This window comes from Physeter macrocephalus, chromosome 2 (genome assembly GCF_002837175.3).
Source record: "Physeter macrocephalus isolate SW-GA chromosome 2, ASM283717v5, whole genome shotgun sequence".
NCBI lineage: Eukaryota > Metazoa > Chordata > Mammalia > Artiodactyla > Physeteridae > Physeter > Physeter macrocephalus.
The window spans coordinates 2,045,303-2,063,811 of record NC_041215.1 but is presented as its reverse complement, the minus strand read 5'-3'; the positions used below and the strand labels follow the sequence as shown (position 1 = coordinate 2,063,811).

The following is an 18,509-nucleotide window of genomic DNA, read 5'->3' as shown; positions in this document are numbered from 1 at the left end:
GTGTCCCCTGCATCGGCAGGCGGACTCTCAACCACTGCGCCACCAGGGAAGCCCTCCAGCTACTTTTAATTTGGAACAAACCAGCCGGTCCCCCGTGGTCCTAGAGTTAATAGGATGTCTGGGCAGCAGGGCTAGGATAAGCAGCTGAACAAATTATTCCTGCCTGGTATTGGTGTCATTTGGAAGAAAGGACCAGTGGCCCCAGAGAGGGACAGCCTTGGCAGGTGGCAGAGGTCCCACCTTCCTCTCTCTCCTCTGCTATGGGACTACGGGGACCCCAGAGAGCTCCTGGTCAGCAAAATGAATCAGGGGGTGATGGGTCTGCTACAGAGGGGCAAGGACAAGAGACCTGTAGGCTGGGATGAGGGCTGCTGGACATGCGAGAGCCAAAGCGAGCACCCTGCCCACCCTGGCAGGCTCTGGCTTGGGACTGGAGAGGCAGGAATGGACCAGAATATTGGAACTTTCTGCCTATGACAAGGCACAAGCACTCAGAGGTTCCCAGTTGCAACCAGGGAGGGGCCTGAGCTAACATGAGCCCGGCGCTCGCCTGAATGGCCAGGATGGCAAGCCAGCTGGGACCCTGGCTGATGGGGACTCTGATATCCCCAGCAAAGGGAAGTGCACGCAAGCTGAGCTTCTCAGGAGGCAGGAGGTGCCCTCCTTCTGGCAGAGGGCACTGTCACATCTCACAGGTTCCAAGATCCCCGGAGTCAAGGTCATTGCTTTTTTTAGACAGTTCTAGTAATTCCAGACTGCCTGGTGCCCTAAAACTTGTGAATTTCTCCACTGGCAAGACAACTGCTCACACTTGCCCTATAAGAATGGAAAGCAGTGAGGGAGGGCCCCTCATGGGTGAGGAGCTTGAGACAGCAGGTGTCTGGGCCCCAGCGCATCTGTCCCAGAGGTGACAGTGCCGCCAGGAGAGCACGCGTGGGTCTATCTTGCTGACCGTGGCCTGTGGGGCGTTCCCTTTCCCCATCAAGCTTATTCCTTAACCCAGGTCAAGCCACATAACGGAATTTGTCCCAACCCCTTGCAAGACAGGTGGCTGCCCTGAAGCGATCCAGCAGGTACAACCATTTCTGAAAAACCCACCTACAAAATTAGTGGGAAGCTGGTGGCACTCTGCCGGTGACAAGGTGGGGAGCAAAGCCCTCAGGGGCATCCTCTCCAGCCCCGTGGAGAGGCAAACACCTGGTCTTGACACCAGTAGATCTCAGGTTCTTTTCCAGCCCTGCCACTCATTGCCAGCTGGGCCACCCGGCTAAGCTAAAGGTCCGTTTCCTTAAAACAGTTAAAATGGAGATTGCAATGCCTACTTCCGGGGTCAGGATGAAGCAAGGCAAGAGAGGTGCCTAGGGCATGCTTAAGGAGCTCAGCTCCCTGCAAGTGCAGCGTCCCCTCTTGACCTGCTTGCTGCCAGACTGTGACTTGTATTATCCTTGTTAAATTAGAAAACAGCCTTGTGTGGTTGATATTGCTATTATCTCCAATGATCAGGGAAGAACCTTGGTTTTGGGAGGTTGTGCAACTCACCCAAGCTCACACAGCTGGTGGACCACAGGGCTGGGACTCCAGCCCAGTCTGCCTGAGGGCAGAGCCCTCCCCACGTTCAAGGTCAGTTTCTTGAGGCTCCTGAACAGCAGTCGGGGGGAGGCAAGAGGAAAGGCTTGTCTCCGATGGGTCTGAAGCTGAGGTCTTGCCTAGCACACAGAGAACCGACCTGGGTGGGGAGGGAGGGGGAGCTGGGGCTCCAGGGCAAGGTTCTTGAGACAAATCTTACAAGGTCAGCACCGCCCCCCTTCCGACCCCAGCTTCTGACCCCGCAGCTATGCGGGTGGCCAGGACAGCTAGAAGCTCTCCTGGATTGGATTTCTCCCTCCTGCTTTGCGTTGGCTTTGCCATCTGCGCCTGGGGTGACGGATGGGTTCCCCAAAATGCAAAAGGAAATGGGCTTAAACCTCCCCAGCCAGAGTGGAGCCTGCACAACTTCTGGCTCCCGCCCCCAGCCCCTGGGTCTCTGCCAGGGCTGGGGAGCTAGCTGTGCAGGAAGAGGAGGAGACACTCTCCTCAGAGCCCAGTGTAACTGGGCATCCGGGGCAGGAGCTGAGCTTCTCGTAAGTTCTTCTTTAGAGCAGGGGAGGGCCTGGCTCTGGGAATCATACTCCTAACTCCTAATCAGGGAATCAGGTGTGGGAAGTGGCTCGTGTGTCAGTCTCAGCACTGGGTGGAGCCATAGGAAAGCAAGTTCAGCAGAGGGGAAACAGCAGAAGTCTTAGAGACTGAGAAGAGAAGCTGCTCTCAGAGTCTGTGTCAGGGGCTCAAGGAACAAGCAGTGAGTGAGAAGTCTCTGCCTTAAGATGCTCACAGCCCCGAAAGTACCAGCTAATCACTGTAGCAGCCTCACGGAGCATTGCCTCAGGACTTATTATGCGGGTAACTTTTTTTTTTTTTTAATTTTTATTGGAGTATAGTTGACTTACAATGTTGTGTTACTTTCCGCTGTACAACAAAGTGAATCAGTTGTACAAATACATATATCCACTCTTTTTTAGATGCTTTTCCCGTATGGGCCATCACAGAGTATGGAGTAGAGTTCCTTGTGCTACACAGTAGGTCCTTATTAGCACAGGGAGCTTTACATACACAATCTCATTAAGTCCCGTAAGGAGGCCATTTACGATTCCATTTTATAGATTAGGTACCTGAGGCCAGAGAGAGGTAAGGGACCTGGCACGAGGCTCCCCAGCCAGTATGCAGAGAACCCAAGGTGTCCTAGTCTGGCAACCAGTTGCCTTTGCCATTGCATAATTTGTTTGCAAACTTTTTTTAAGCTTTTTTTTTTTTTAACCTTTTTTAAACTCGTTTGTTAAATTTCAGAGAAGTTCAGGATGCGAAACAAATCAAAGTAGAGCTGAAGGGGCAGGAGCGAGGGTGCTAGGACACTCCCCCATCTCCAAAACACTCACAACCTCCCCTCTTCTGACAATTTAAATGCCCTTCCCAAGACCCTAAGAAGCTCAGGCACGGTTCTGAATGACTTGTCTGGCTGGAGGCTCACCCTCTGACCATAGACTGAGCACCTCTGGGACAGGTGTGTGCACGGTGCTTCCTAGAAGCTCAGGCTACTACAAGCATCATCTCAGGGTGCCATGTAGTGCTGCTTCATTCATTTAATGCTATTGGTGGAGCACTCACTCTGGGCTGGGCACTGGATGCGTGGCTCCGGCTACAGTGGTGAGTAAAAAATGCGCGTGTGCCCTGCCCTCGTAGCACTTAAGTCAAGTGGGGAAGACGGCCTTAAGCAAACATGTTCCTAAAAGAGACATGGATCACATATAGTGAACAGAGCCATGAAGGAAAAGGTCAAAGTCAAGGGGGAGGATCTGATCTCGGAAAAGGACCTCCATGAGAAATCTGGGCCACTGGCAGCTGAGACCAGCTGGCATCAGGGGGAGGTGGCCAGGACAGGAGCAGGCAGGACACAGAGGGGGGTGGTCATGGGCCCTCCCTGTTCCCCAGTTATTCCCAAGGCAGGTAAGAAACAATAAATTGCCCCCAGGACCAGCAGGAGGTACCTGGTCCTATAGAATCTTTACATTCCTCAACCCTGAAAGGAGCAAAGGGAAATACTTCTACTAAAGGTTGGATTATTGCAAATCTAGGACTCAGTGTGATGAATAATGAATAAGTGAAATCACAATGGAAACCAGAAATCGTTAGGCAAATGTCACGTGTCCATGTAGGGTGTAATCTAAATTCACCTAGGGCCGGTCTATACATTAGAAAGCCTGTTCTCCACTCTTCTGCTCTAGGCTTGGCTCTGCTCTCTTGGTCATTTATTTTAAAAATATTTACTGAACACCTGGGTTGGACAGAACACTGGCTTCCCAGCCTGTGCCTGGCACAGAGCAAGGGCTGTGTAAATTCTTGGTGCCCTCTGTGGAGCCAGGAGGCATGATCGTGCCCTGATGCCTGCCCTGGGTCGCCTCTCACCTGAGTCTGAGAAAACTCAGTAGTGAAGCAGGTCAGAAGGAGTCCAGGCGGCCACTCGGTCCCCACTACCGGTCCCTGTGGAGCCCTTTCTGTGTCACACGGATCTTAGTCTCCGGGATTCTGAGCAGAGAGAGGGGGCCGTCCTGACCCACTGTCTGGTTTCTCTGCAAAGGCTGACGCTCCAGTGCCGCTGTCTCTGCCAGCACCAACCTCCTTCCACTGCCCAGCCCTGGCCCTCCTGCTCGGCTCAGTTTAGATGCCACTTTTGGAGGTGCCTCTTCACCTGCTCAGGCTATTCTTCTCTGTGCCCTTTGGCCCCCATGCCTCCCTCCTTCTCAGCACTTCTCAGAGTGATGTCCCCATGGGGTCTGTGTCTTTGGTCTGTGCTCCCACCGGAATGCACGTTTCTTGACGGAGGGCTCGAGTCCTATTCATCCATATGTCCAGTGTCTAATGAGTGTGGCGCAGAGCAGGTGCTCAGTAAATAAATGTCAAGTGGATGGTTGTGGGCAAATATGCAGGCGAAAATATCATCCTCCTCATTTATTCAAATAGCCATCCACCCTTCTCTTAATCTCTCTGTCTCTCTCTTACATGCACACATACACCCTTTTGCACACACTCTCTCTCCCTGACTGACCTCACCTGCCCACACCCACCCCCTCTTGAGGCATGATGTCCTTCTGTGATCTCTCTCCCCCTCGGATGCTGCCTGGAGTGTACAGACCTGCCTGCAGTCAGCTACATTAAAGAGATTTTGACCCTGGGCAGGCAGAGGGGATGGCCTGGGTCACCCTCTCCAGACCCATGCCCATCTCAGTCCCTGACCTCTCCTTCATGTGGGGTCACTGCAACACACTCCGTAAAGGGATCCCGTGTCTCAGCTTCCCTGGATCCTTGAAACAGGGCTGGGAGGTAGATAGGTTAGCTTCAGTTTACAGATGAGGAAACCAAGGCTCAGCAAGGCTGTGACTTGCACAGGGGAGCGAAGCTGGAGTTGAGACCTAGGTTTCCGAAGTTCAGGTCAAAGCTCTTTCCATTGCATTTCTGGGAAGCAGAGACTGGGATAGGATGCTGCCCCTCACCCCCGCCCCCCGAGATCCCGGGATCCTTGGTGAGAGGATTGAATATGGGGGGAAGCCTGCACAATCCCCTAAGCCCTCTGCTCTGCCCGCCTCGCCTCGGTCTATCCCACTTGGAGCCCCTAGTCATTCTGCCTGGCAGCCTGACCCTTAGCATTGGGCATTCAACCCCCCTGAGCCTCCTGGAGGGGCAGCGCCCTATTTCAGAGGGGCGATGGGGACAGAACAGGAGCTATGAAAAGCCCAGAGAAAGGAGATAAGCAAAATCTCACCGTTCCTTCTCCCATACCCATCTTACAATTTCACCATGCTGGACCTGCCGGGCAGCCGGGGACCTGAACCAGGTCATTAGAGATGGCCAGACACAGCCTTTATCTTCTCTCATTGTCATTTTAAAAAATCCCCCGATCAAGGGTATGTGGGCCTCCCTCCTTCCCCAAGTACCCTGCCTGCCACTCCTAGTGCATCTCCCCCAAAGACTCTTCCCTCCTGAAAAAAGGGCATGAATTTTTTTTTTTTTTTTTTTTTTTTTTTTTTTGCGGTACGCGGGCCTCTCACTGTTGTGGCCTCTCCCGTTGCGGAGCACAGGCTCCGGACGCGCAGGCCCAGCGGCCACGGCTCACGGGCCCAGCCGCTCCGCGGCACGTGGGATCCTCCCGGACCGGGGCACGAACCCGCGTCCCCTGCATCGGCAGGCGGACTCCCAACCACTGTGCCACCAGGGAAGCCCTGTCTTTACTCTTTAAATTAAATTCCTCTTTTGCCACGGAGGCAAGAAATTGCTCTGTGAACTTAGTTTCCGCGGCAGGCAGACTCTCAACCACTGCGCCACCAGGGAAGCCCTAAGGGCGTGAATATTTAAAGACACTTTTTCAGCCAGTGCAGCCACATCACGCTGCTACTCCCTCTTTAAATTTTATCTCCAGAAAGTTTGCCAGAGTGTCGCTGCGTCCCTCACACTCCTTGGTACAGAGTGTAACATGGGGCGCCAGAGACAGGGACGCTCCCGAGAAGTTAGCCTCCCCTCTGCATCCTGGGGCTGAATTGCACACAGGCAGTCCTAGTTCTGGCCCACAACCATACTTTCTGGGCTACCCAGGCAGTCAGACCTGAAAACTCCCTGCCACGCCTGTTCTTGGGGAATGGGCATAGGTAGGAGATGCAGAGGGACAGGGATCCAAAAAAAGCAAAGAAATGATGAACAAAGCCCCAGAAATGCAAGACCCTGGAACCCCATGAGAGGAAGCTCTTGGCTCCTGACATCAGACCCAGAGCTGATATAGATCTTGTATTCAGCAGGGCACGGTGCATTCCAGCCCCGAGCCACCTCCTGCTGGCCCCCTCCAGCCTCTCTGTTCTGCAGAGTTACTCACAGCCCACTGCATCAAATCTCTCTTTTATCATCAAGGCACAACACTCCGTGGATAACTTCTTGAAACTCTAGTCATGCTAAGCTGCTTCTAGTGCTCTGGGAAGGCTTCTGTCGCTCTGCCCGCCGGTAACCAATCAGCCACACACCGCCAAACCCATTTCCAAAGTTCCAGGCAATTACAGCCGGCTGAGCTCCCTGGCCTGGTGGCCGCCTGCTCGGAGCCAGGACCCAGGGTGTCAGCAACCCTGAAATCCAGCCCCCGATTTCTCCCCAGCTTCCTCTGAGACCCAGGCGCACGGGAATGGCCACACTTACCGCACCAAGGCACTCTGACCAGCCAGACCGCACCAATACAGAAAACGAGGGTCAAGGCCAGGCTCCCTACCTTTGCTGAGGGTCCCAGCGATGAGCTTAAAGATGGTCTGGGCAAATTTCACGAACCCAAGCTTGCATCTTTTGGAGCAGCCGCTCATGGTGGCAGAGGGAAGGCAGGCTCTGTTGTCAGCACCCAGAAGGGAAGGCACCCACCTTGCGTGCCCCTGGAACTTGGAGGCTGCCTGGGGGAACCCTGAGAGAAGGACGCACCCCAGAAGCTACGGGAACAGCACAGCTGCCTCTGCAGTGAGTCCGGCTTCTGCATCCAGAGAGCCTGCAGGGCACGATATCTGCTCCCTTCCTTCCTCCCTCCCTCCACCCCCTCCTGCTGTCCACCCAAGTCCTCGCCACAGGAGGATCTCAGGATGCCAGGGCTGGGGCAGCACTGCCAGGGCACAGGGCGCTCTGAGGGGACAGAGGAGGAGGGTGAAGCTGAGCAGCGCAGGGAGGGAGAAACTGGAGCTTTCCCAGGCTTTGCTGACTGTCTTTCTTACATGGCAGTGGTAATGTAGCAATTAATACTCGAGTCAGAAGGGAGGGGACTGCTACGCAAAAACACTCCACTCCACAGCCTCTCGGTTTGCTCTCCCGCTCTTTCTTTCCTGGTTAATCTAATAGATCAATTTTCTGTGCCGTGCCTTGATCGGGAGCTGGGAGGACTTCCCTCCAGAGCAGGAGACCACTGCTTTGCGCTCAGTGGAAAGTTTGCAGGCAGCTTCTGAGCGGCCTGGTTTGCATCACGGAGTAGTTGGGCTGAGTGGGGAGCCCTGGGGGAGCTGGCTTGTGCAGCTCCCTGGCACCAGCAGCAGAGGCTGTCTGCCTCCGTTGATTTGGAAAGTCAATGCCTCTGCTGCTTCCCAGCTCCAGGTGCCCCGCCCTCCACCCCAACACACATCCACTCAAAGTCGGCTGTTCAACTCCAGCTCCCACCCCTACAGAGCAGCTAAGAGTCTGTGCTCTCTCATCAGGAGAGCAGAGGAGTGCAATTAGGGCTTTTCTTGATGAAGAAAATACTCCTCGGAAATGCCATAAAGGAATGACCGAAATTCAAATAATCTGACTACAGTACAATATTCTTAGAAGTAAAACTGCATGGTAGTGTGCAAATATGAACCCCAACTATTGCTTAATAAAAAGTCTGGCTGCTGTTCAGTACCATAGACTGTGTGGGTTGCATGGAACGTCAGGGGGACATCTCATCCCACCCTCTACACAGAGCCGTGAACCTCCCCCATGACATCCCCACTTTACTTTCCCTGGTGATTTAAAGGGTCCCCATGGGCCATCACCATGGGTACCACCCACCAATGCACCGTGGTTCCATTTGAACAGCAGATATGAAATCCACCTGGCATTGAACCAAGCCAAGCCCTGGGAATGTCTTTCTCTTTCTCTCCATCGGCTTGTCTATTATCTGTTTCTCTGGGATGTTTGAGAGCACTAGATTGCTTAAGAGCCAGAGAAGGGAGACCACACGTTGATAAAATGCCACATATGCCAGAACTCATGCTCTGTGTCTAGTTTCTTCCCCATCTTCTGCGAGTCATGTGGAAATGAATCTTGAAACGAACCTCAGCCCTCAGGTCACCAACAAATTTCAATTCCACGAACAGACCCCGGAGACAGCCCACTAGCACAGAGCCTTTCTCCAAGCCCTAAAGTGGCCTGCGCTCCCTGACTCACCGGCACGGTATGAGTCGCAGCACATACAACAGAAAGGAGCCCTGGAGGAAAATACCCCATTGCGTTTGATGTCTTAAGGTTTGAAACTGCCATGTTATTCACTCTTTGTCTTAAGGTATTGGAGGTCCCAGTTAAAATGCATATGGTATCTGGGAATGTTAAAGGCACTTGTTCTTTTGTACACTTGCTCATATATCCAGTACTTACTGAGCTCACAGTCTGTAGAAAAGGGCTGAGCAGGCTGGGTGCAGGAAGCACTGAGGGCCCCGGATGTAGAAAATGCTGAGCCGGGCACACTAGATAGACATGGTCGTTGCCCTCCTGGACCTAACGGTGGAGTGGACTCATCATCAGATGTGAAGCCCTTGTCAAGAATCGTTTATCCAACGAACTTTGCTCACTTTGCAGAATCTTAGTGGGATGGAGACGCAGGGCAGGTAGAGGTGGAGAGGAAAGAGGAAAGAACTGGGGTGTGAAACATCACCGGGTAGGCAAGCAGCCGGCCAAGGGCAGCACTACCTGGGCACCAAGGAGGAGGAGAAAGATTAGAGAAAGATTAAAAGAGCATGTGGTACCCACCTGACCGTTTTGCCAAGGAGAGTACTGCCCTCTGAATGGAGAATTCACTTCGTAGGACATGGAACTCTCAGCTACACCCAGTTGCTTCTCTCTTCCATCCCACACAAGGGAAGGACACTGAAAATTGAGAAGCCAAAAAAAACAAAGGCTGTGACTTTAGTGACGTTAGCTGACCCTGAAGTTGGTCTTTCGGCTGGAAACCTGGCCAGGAATATTGCTGGAGGAGGAACTTCTGGAAGGCTGTCAGCAGCGTCTATTTGGGGATGACGAGAGAAGTCCGGAGGGGATTCCTATTTGGGCTCCAGCTCAGGAATCTGGAATCCCAACATTTGAACACACAGGGGTAAAGAAACAACGGCACCTACTGTTTGAAGGATCGGGCCAATCTTATAAACAAGTATCTCATAACTCCTCCAAGCAAGACAGATAATGGTTAGGACCATGGATCTTTGCACCTGGTATTTAATCACTCATTCGTTCTACACCCATATATGTTGAAAACACTGTTACCATGACCTCTGCTCCAGCCACTGAATATACAGTGATGGACAAAACAGAAAAAGTCCTGTGCTTGTCAAGTTCCCATTCATGTGGTGGAAGGACAGACGCAGTCAACCAATATGTGCATATATCGACTGTGCTTCGAAAAAAAAGCTCACTAAGTGGATAAGAGTGACAGGAGCTCCTATTTTATAGGGTCATCGAGGAAGTCTTCTCTCTATTAAAATGACACTTAAGCAGAGATTCCAAACCAGCCATACAGCTCCCTGAGGTAATAACTGTTAGGGCTGAGGAACAGCAAGTACAAAAGCCAACGACAGACCTGAGACCCTAAGGTCTGCAATTTAGCAATTGTTGGAGCAAGCCAAAGAGCCTCAGTTTTTTCATCTGTAAAATGGGAAGAGCAATTCTTACCTCCTAAAGTTTGGGGGAGATTTAGATGAAACCAATGTGATTAATTTAGCTTCTGGCATAGTAAACCACTTTGTCAGGGGCAAAGGTCATTACTGCTGCTACTATTACTGCCACTGTTGTTGGTGGTGCCACCACTCCTGCCCTGTCCCCTAAAAGAATTCATGCTGTGTAGGTGAAGCTTCATGGTCACTGGAAATCGTGGAGCCAGGCTCCAAGTTTTAATCTCCCCTAGTAGTAACTCAAACACTAAGCATTTCAGATCCTCCTCTGAACACAGCAAGGCATCAAGTATCTGAACCCTCAATCTTAAATAAATGACTCCGGCCCAGAGAGGGTCGACAGCATCCGAAATATCACACAGCAAAACCCCCAGGAATGTGGGCAAGGTGTTTAGTGTGCCAAGAAAATTCCCAGCGAAGGAAGGCAGGTTGTGCCTATATTAAATTCATGACAGGAGAGTATAGGAGAGGATCCTTCTCTGCTCAAGAAACACGGTATTCTGAAAACAAAGAACAGAAGAGGCCACACGGTATTTAGGTGGCTCCAGGGAAATTAAACCGTCAGCAGGCTTATAATTAGTCAGTCTCCTTGTATCAGTGTGCGTTAGCCAAAGGAACTTGGGAAGTTATCTCTCCACCTGAAACTGTTTATGGGAATCTTCACAAACTAGTTCTGGGGGAAGGAGGAGAGGCAGATGGGGGCTCCAGATGGCATCTGGGCCCAGGAAAGTGCACTGACCTCTCTGAGTGCAAGGCTAAGACAGGACAAACATGCTATTCTTTAGAGGGTGGAGAGGCTGTCCTCACAATGATAACAATGACAGCAGGATTCATTGAATGCCTTCTACGTGCAGGTGACTGCTCTAAATACTCACTTTGCCCAGATCTAATCCTTATAACTCTGTGAGGCAGGTACTATTATGTTACCGACTCTATAGGTGAGGAAAGACTCAGAGAAGGAAAGTAACTTGTTGATGGTCACACAGCCATCTTGAGTCAAGACCATTTGACATTTGACTCAAAAATTCATGGAAACTTATTTAGTATCTCATCAGGGTTCAAAATTAAAGCCACTGGCAGTGTGAGGGAGACGCGTTTTGCCTTGTTATTAAAAGAAAAAAGCAGCTGTCCCTTAAAATCATAAACTCCCCATCCCTAAAACATAGTGGAGAGAGAATGGAGACTTTTATCCTGGAGGGAATTCCCTCCACAGCCATGGCTGTGGGGATGGGAGGGAGGTGGAGAGTAGGCACAGATTCAGTCACAGAGCAGCCAGGAGACACAAGCCACACCAGCTATTTTAACAGAGAGAATTTCACAAAAGGACGAGTTAAGCAGGTATTGGAAGACCAGAAAGGCAACGGGGGACGGTGAGGCATCACAGAGGTGGTAACTGCAGGAAGCAGCTGCCTGCTCTAGTGCTGGGGCTGGGGGTAGGGGTGACAACATAAAGAACTGGGATCCTCAGGACCTAGAAGCCTGGAGGAGGGACTCTGTGACAGTGAGACTCAGACCTTTGAGGAAGGGGTGCTGGCTGGCTGGTGCTAGCATCTCTGAGGCAGAGCTATGAGGTTGATTCTGGGAGTTCAAAAAAGTATATATCAGAAACTGGAAGCTGCCGCCACTGCTAGGCTAAAGCACTGTGGCCGTGGGGACACGGGCAGGAGCAGGAAGCTGCCTGGAAGGGATAAGGCCCCCTCTCCAGCCTGCAGCCTCCCTCTCCGCCATGGCACAGCTTGTCCTGGCACTGCTGGCAAAGCAGAGATGTGGCTTGCAGAGTCCCAGCCCAGCATCACGGAGCAGGGCAGGGCAGGGAGCCCTTGAAGCTGGGGGTCAGTAGCTTAATAACCGGCACAGTCTAGGTATCTTCCCTTCTAAAATTCTAGAATCCCACTATGTGCCAGGCACTAGGGATGCGCCAGCCAAAAAGACAAAATCCCTTCCCTTGCGGAAACCGCATTTTCCAGGTGGAGTGGGGGAGGGGTGCTCAGGCCATAAACAAACAAACAAATTTATAAGGTAGAAAATTTCAGAGCATGAAAATACTCTGAAGCAAATAGTGACCAGTGTGTGTTTTTCTGATCAGAAGGACTGAGTCCTCTCAGAGCTCGCTGAACAGCTCATAATAGAACAACCACCAAGAGGAAAAGGAAAGATTCCACGGGGGTCAGGATCATTATAATCACCATGACTTGTTACTCTGTGCTGGGGGTTGTATTTGGATTATCTGGGTCTTGTCACAAACTCATGAGGTTGGTATTATGATTTAATTTTACCCATTTTACAGATGGGGAAGTGGAGGCTCAGGCCGACTTGGTGATTCACTCCAGGGGAGGAGGTGGAGACAATGGGACTGGTGACTGATCAGAGGAAAGTCTCAGGGACGGGAGGGAGTCAAAAGCCACCAGCGTTCCTAGAAACAGAAACAGGAAGGGTACAAAGAGGATCAGGTCTGGGGAATGAAATGGTTACAGATTCCATTTGTCTTAGGGAGAGAAAAGTCTAGCTCATCGATGGAAATGAAAGTAAGGAACTCAGGAGAGAGGGTAGGAGCTAGAATTCTCATAAATAAATGATTTTTGTTGCTGCTTAGGAAGAAAATAAATGTGGCATCCCAGCAGGCCAAAAATATTAGCATTTAAATACAGGCTTACACAGGTGGGTAAAAAAAGCAATTTCCTCAGAATTAAATCAGTTTTTTTTTTTTTTTTTTCCCTCTGAGTCTCAGAAAAATCCGTTCTGTGCAAGTGTGGTCCTCAGAGAGGGATTCACCTTGCTCTAGGGCCTCCATGTTCTCAGTGGGGCTCCGTGTCCTCTCCCCATTATCATTATGAGAAATGATGCCTAAGAGCTGATGGAGATTCATGAGCGCTGTTGGCTGGAGTTGCTCAGGCTCATTTGTGTTGAGGGCAGGGCACTTCGTGTTGGGGTCTCGATGCCCTTTGCCCTCAACTGTGTTAGCACGTCTGCGGGGCCTGGCTCGGAGCTGGAGGAACCACGGTTTTGCTATGCAACTGGCGAGAAGGGAGATTGTGCAGCTGCAGAGGCTTCTAGGGAAAAGATGGGGAGAGACCAAGGGGGTCCTTGAAACCTCCCCTTCTCCATCTGGTGTCCCCAGACGCTACCCCATTGCTACCCATCGACACGTCCGGCCCAGTGCTGTCTTCTCCTGACCCCCACCCTTGCGTACTATGCTCAGAATTGGACTCGGACGCCCTGTGTTTTGTAAGCGTGGAAAGAGAAGAGCCAGCTGCAGCTGGATACCAAAGGCCACAGGTGTGGTCTGGCTGCCCCAGGCTGACCAACAGAGAGCCCTATAAGTCAGGCTCCTTGTGTCTCACCACTGCATCCCAGAGGCCCTGAAAGCAGGACACAGCTTCACAAAATGCACATTTTAGGGCCGGGGTCCCAATTCCTAGATACAAGTGATTCTGGATTCTTCTTTAATTCTTATGTTCCCATCAAAATACACCTGTCCTGTTTCTGGGTCTGCAAATAGCCCAGATGGCTTTTCCCATATTCTTTAGCTCAGCAAATCACATCATAGCCTCTCAGGATACCCAGGTCACAAAACTGGGAGTCATTCTTGATTTCTCCCTCATCCTCTTTCCCCTCGGTATTAGTTTGCTGTGGCTGCTATAACAAATTACCGCCTACTGGGTGGCTTAAAGCAACAGAAATTTAGTCACTCACTAAGTTTAGTTCTGGAGCCCAGAAGTTTGATATCAAGGTGTTGGTAGGGTTGGTTCCTTCTGGAGGCTCAGCGGGGGAATCCGCTCCTTGCCTCTCTCCTAGCTTCCAGTGACTGCCAACAAAAAAATCCTGGGCATTCCTTGGCTTGTAGATACATCCCTCTCAACCTTGCCTTGATCTTCACGTGGACTTCTTCCTGTGTCTCTGCTTTCTCTTCTTATAAGGACAATAGTCATTGGACAATGGTCCCAATCCAGTATGACCTCAACTTAACTAATTGCAACTGCAAAGACCCTATTTCCAAATAAGGTCACATTCTGAGGTTCCTAGCGGACATCCATGTTGGGGGAAAACTACCCAAGCTTCCCCTCTTTCCATGCCAACATTAGTTCCATCCAAGCTATCACCCGTTCGTTCTTGTCACTTCTGCTTCCTTAGTACCTCTCCGATTGGCCCATTTCTCACAGTGAATCTGCTTAGTCAACCCCTCATTTACATTCCATCGATGACTTCCCGTTGCCTTCAAAAACACGCCCACGCTGCTTGGCAGTGCTTTCAAGGCCCTTTGTGATCCCACCACTGTTTAAATCTCCAACTTCATCTCACCTAGGATACACAATTGTATTGATTCGCATATAAATGTGGACCCCTTTGTGTGTCTGTTGGTTTAATGACAGCCTCTCTCCCTGCATGTAAGCTGCCCGGAGAACAGGGAGAGTGTGTCTCTTTTGTGCACATTTCTATCCCAGGCCTGACGCGTACTCCATGCTCCCTCAGATCCCAGCACAGTGCTGGGCACGGAGAGCTTCTTGAGAACTTTGATGCCTGGACACAGGACTCTGACCCTGGAGTGATGCTGAGACAAGGAGGAAGGCAGACCAAGGGAGCTGAGCCACTCGACCAGGGACACAGGGAAAGGTACTCCTCATCACCCCACCCTCATCTCCCACTTCGGTGGCCCTGACCCTGAGCCACCTGGCCAGAGGGGACCACAGCCCTGGGGCCCAAGGAGACATGGCTGCTGTGGCTGAGACTGCGGTGGGGAGGGCAGGGGCTGATCTCTGTCACCTCCAGTTCACAGTCTCGTCTTTCTCCTGCCCTGAACCCTCCAGCAGCCTCCCCGCAAGGCTCTGGGTTAAGGTCCTGGCAGCCTCTGCCTCGCTCACTCCCTTCCAGCCTCGCTGGTTCCCTGGCTGTTCCTCACACAGGCCAAGCACGTTCTGAACTCAGAGCCTTTGTACTGTGCTTCTTCGGCCTGGAACCCTACTCACACAAAGTTGTTCTCACCTTATTCAGGTTTTTGCTCACATGTCACCTCCGCAGAGAGCTCCCTCCAACAACTCCATCGGGAAAGGGCCCCTCTGACCGCCGATTCCCTTACCCGGCGGGGGCAGGTGTGTGTGCGTGTATCTTTCTTCAGGGCACTTGGCCTTCCCTGCCTCTGGTTTGTATACGTGTCTGCCTGATGTCTGTCCCCCCAGTCTGCAAGCTCCCACACAATGGGACCAGGTCTGTTTTCTTCTGCTCTATCCCCAGGGCCAAGGGCAGCCCAAGGAAGAATGCCCACCTCCCCACTGTTCATGGAGACAAGCTGGGTTCCTCCAGCCACCAAGCTCTTTTGAATAAATTCACCAAAACAGGCTTGAAATTTTGCTCTGGTCGGCATCTTGCCTCGTTTAGAGCACCATGGATAACGTGGGTTTTGGAGCCCGTGAGACTTCAACTTAAGTTGCCACCGTAACCACTCATTAGGTGTGTGCCCATAAGCCAGGTGTTCCAGCTTCCTGAGCCTCTATTTCCTTATCTTTAAAATGGGGATAAGACCTCCCAACTGTCAGAATTGATTCTGGTGTTAAACGGGCAGGGTGACCAACTGTCCTGGTTTCCCAGGACCGAGGAGCTTCCGGGGATGCAGCTACTTTCAGTTGCTAAAATCACAAAAGTCCAGGGTCACTCTAGGGGCCCGTGCACAGATAGAGAGGCTGCCTCTCCCACAACAATGACAATGAGAGTGGAGAGCCTGCATTTTTAACCCAAATTCTACACTGCCTTCAGAATTTGGGTCACTTGCATTTTATATTTTACTACATATATTGTCACAAATGACCCAAATCCTTTGTGGCACCAAGGCGGGTGTCAGAAATAGTAAAGAGGTAATTCGTCATGGGTGGCCAGTCCCCTTTGTTTCTAAGGTTGTCTCCCTTTCTCTGTACCAGTCACAGCCCTGTTTCCCCAGATCCGTTCATGGAGAGTAGACGGGCTGACCCTGACATTCACAACCAGGCCAGACTGACTAGTCCCTTCTACCTTTAAGGCCACCCACCAAGAAAGCAGGGAGAATGGTCACATGACCAAGGCGAAACCACAGGCAGCTCCGGGTCTAAGTCAGAACAATCCTTCTAGAAATCCATTTAGGGGCAGTGATGGAAGGAACTTGGAGAGGAGGCACTTACCGGTTAAATAAAAGTTCCTTTAAATATTCATCCTCATATTGGTAATTACATCAGCACCCAGTGGGGTCGGCAGAGTCCTGGGTGGCTAGTGGGCAGGAGGGAGACACTGGGGCCTTTGCATCGGTGCGGTGCTGAGTAGGGGCTATTTCCCAAACTCTGGTGTAATGCTCACTGCAGATCCGAGAAAACCCGCCCTTGTCACTGTGCCCAGAGCCTCAAATGGTGAAACCAACTCAACTCTTAGAGGAATTCAAGCTCAGCGCCAAGCTGGCGCGTTCCCAGAAGGGCAGGAGGCAATGGCATACCAAAGGGGATGTGAAAGCTTTTGGGGTGGTTTGTGTTGTTTTTCTCCATCTAGTCCATAAGCTTGCTCATGACGGGGAGGGAGATGCTCACCCCTTTAATATACACTCTCCCCCCCACAGGTTATCTTTCCACTGCAGAATGTCAGTACCTTTTACCTTGGCATCGCCCTCGAATTCCAGTGAGCAGAGGAGAGGCGGACGAACCTTGTCAGTTGTCTAAGCCTTGTTTCCTTGTCTGTGACGTGGTTGTAACATAGCTTCCAGGTTGGGTATATCGAGGTGAGGGGTAAATAAAATGATACCCGAGAAGTTCATTTCTAAGTTGAGAATTGATACAAGTGTTAAATGGTATACTGGTTAGGAGGCAGGGCCATGTGATGGTTAAAAGCCCAGTTCCTACACCTCCTAGCTATGTCACCTCTAGACAAACGAAACCTCTTAAGCCTCAGTTCTTCCATTCCTCACTCTGTAAAATGACGGTAGTTACATCATATGATTACCGTACTCAGTGAAAAATGTGTGTAAGGACGTGGCACATAATAAGTGCTCAAATAAGGGCAGCTATTATTATTTGCAGTCGCTGCCGTTGTTATTGTTATGATGTTGACCACTATACAGATGAAGAACCTGAGACCCACGGCTGCCCGTCCAGGGTGTGCTGATCCCACATGGAATTATCTGGAGTCTGGAATGACTGTGCGTCTCTCCTCCTTACTCACAAGCTTCAGTCACATCTCTTGTCTCTGTGTCTGGCCATGAGTCTGAGAGCTGGGTGTCCTTGGGCTTCAGAGGTTCCAGAGCAGGAGGACAAAGGACCAGACACAATGGGCCTGGAGGCATTTCCAGGGCCCTTTTGCTTCTGTGGCTTCAGCTTCGGTTGGAAAGAGTATGGGTCCTGCCTTCCTTAATATGTTAGTGAACTAGGTCAGCTCAGGACAAACCTTTATTAAGACTCTGCCGTGTGGAGGAGAAAATGCTCGAGTTTGATTCTCTGACTTAGTGAGGAGCTAAGACCCCCTCAAAAACAACTATGGGGCGGAACTCTGTGCAGCCTTGGAGCTCCTCTCTGCGACATCCTCTCTCTGGCCCTGCAGTAGCAGCCCATCAGCCCTCATTCTTTCCTATCTCTTACCCATATGAATGGGGAGTCCAGAGATATAAAAAGTGTAGTGGAGAGAAAGAAGTTATTATCCCCTCAACTGACACCTAGGCTCCTCTCAGGGAAGGGATTGTCTTTGTAGATAGAGGTGTGGGTCCTTGAAGAAAGAAAGACCTAAACTTCTCTGTGGTAGGAATTTGGGATGGGAGAGAGCTGAAGAGCGCTTAGGAAAGAGGAGATGGAGGCTGGCCTCCAGGTATTGGGAATAACCAAGGGATGCTTGGGGAGATGTCGAAACTCACCTTGAAGTTGTCTGTGTGGCCGTGAGGTAAGCTCCGTCTGTCTCCCCAAACTTCCCGTGAGGTTGGCTACATACAAAGGATTTGTCAGATTTTTAAAGTGAAAATTAGGAGAAGGGATTGAATTACAAATTCAGATGGATTTGATGCGGAATAGAATCAGGGTACCTAGGAAACCAAGCAGGTCCCGAAGCTGGCCTAATTCAGTGTTAGCAGGTGCTCAGAATACCCTGCCCTCCCTACACTTCTCCCCACATCTACATAATAGCAGAGAGGCTGAGAGCGGAAGGGGCCCACTACATGGTCATGGTGGGGGGACATCCAAGAAAAGCCACTGGAATCCTAAAGGATAAGGCATCTCAGCTGATTTCCCGGTTTCAAACGTAATAGAAATACTAACAGCGGCTTGTGCATTATACTTTCCAAAGTGCTTTCCCATATTTTGTCCCTTTTAACCTCAGCCTTTTGTTTCAGTTTTCAGACAAGGAGACTGCAGCCCTGAGAGGTCACGAGACTCATTCGAAGTGACACTGCCCGGGGTCTGTTCTCCACTGCTGTTGGGACCTCTGCTGACTCAGCAGAGCCCAGGCATCTGGTTGCAAGGGTTTGCTAATCGTTAGGATGTTAAGTGACTCCAAAAATACTATGGGGTGGCT

General features: G+C 51.1%; 1 long non-coding RNA gene across 1 annotated transcript in view; it reads right to left on the bottom strand.

Annotated features, from left to right (window-relative positions):
* Window positions 1-16,276, bottom strand: part of LOC129391502 (uncharacterized) — a 54,806-nt gene extending 38,530 nt beyond the window's left edge. The window contains exons 1-2 of the long non-coding RNA XR_008615710.1: window positions 16,151-16,276; window positions 9,091-9,207 (exon numbers count right to left, since the gene is read on the bottom strand). This is a non-coding gene — a long non-coding RNA (uncharacterized lncRNA). The remainder of the gene's footprint in view (window positions 1-9,090; window positions 9,208-16,150) is intronic.
* Window positions 16,277-18,509: the final 2,233 nt, after the last annotated feature.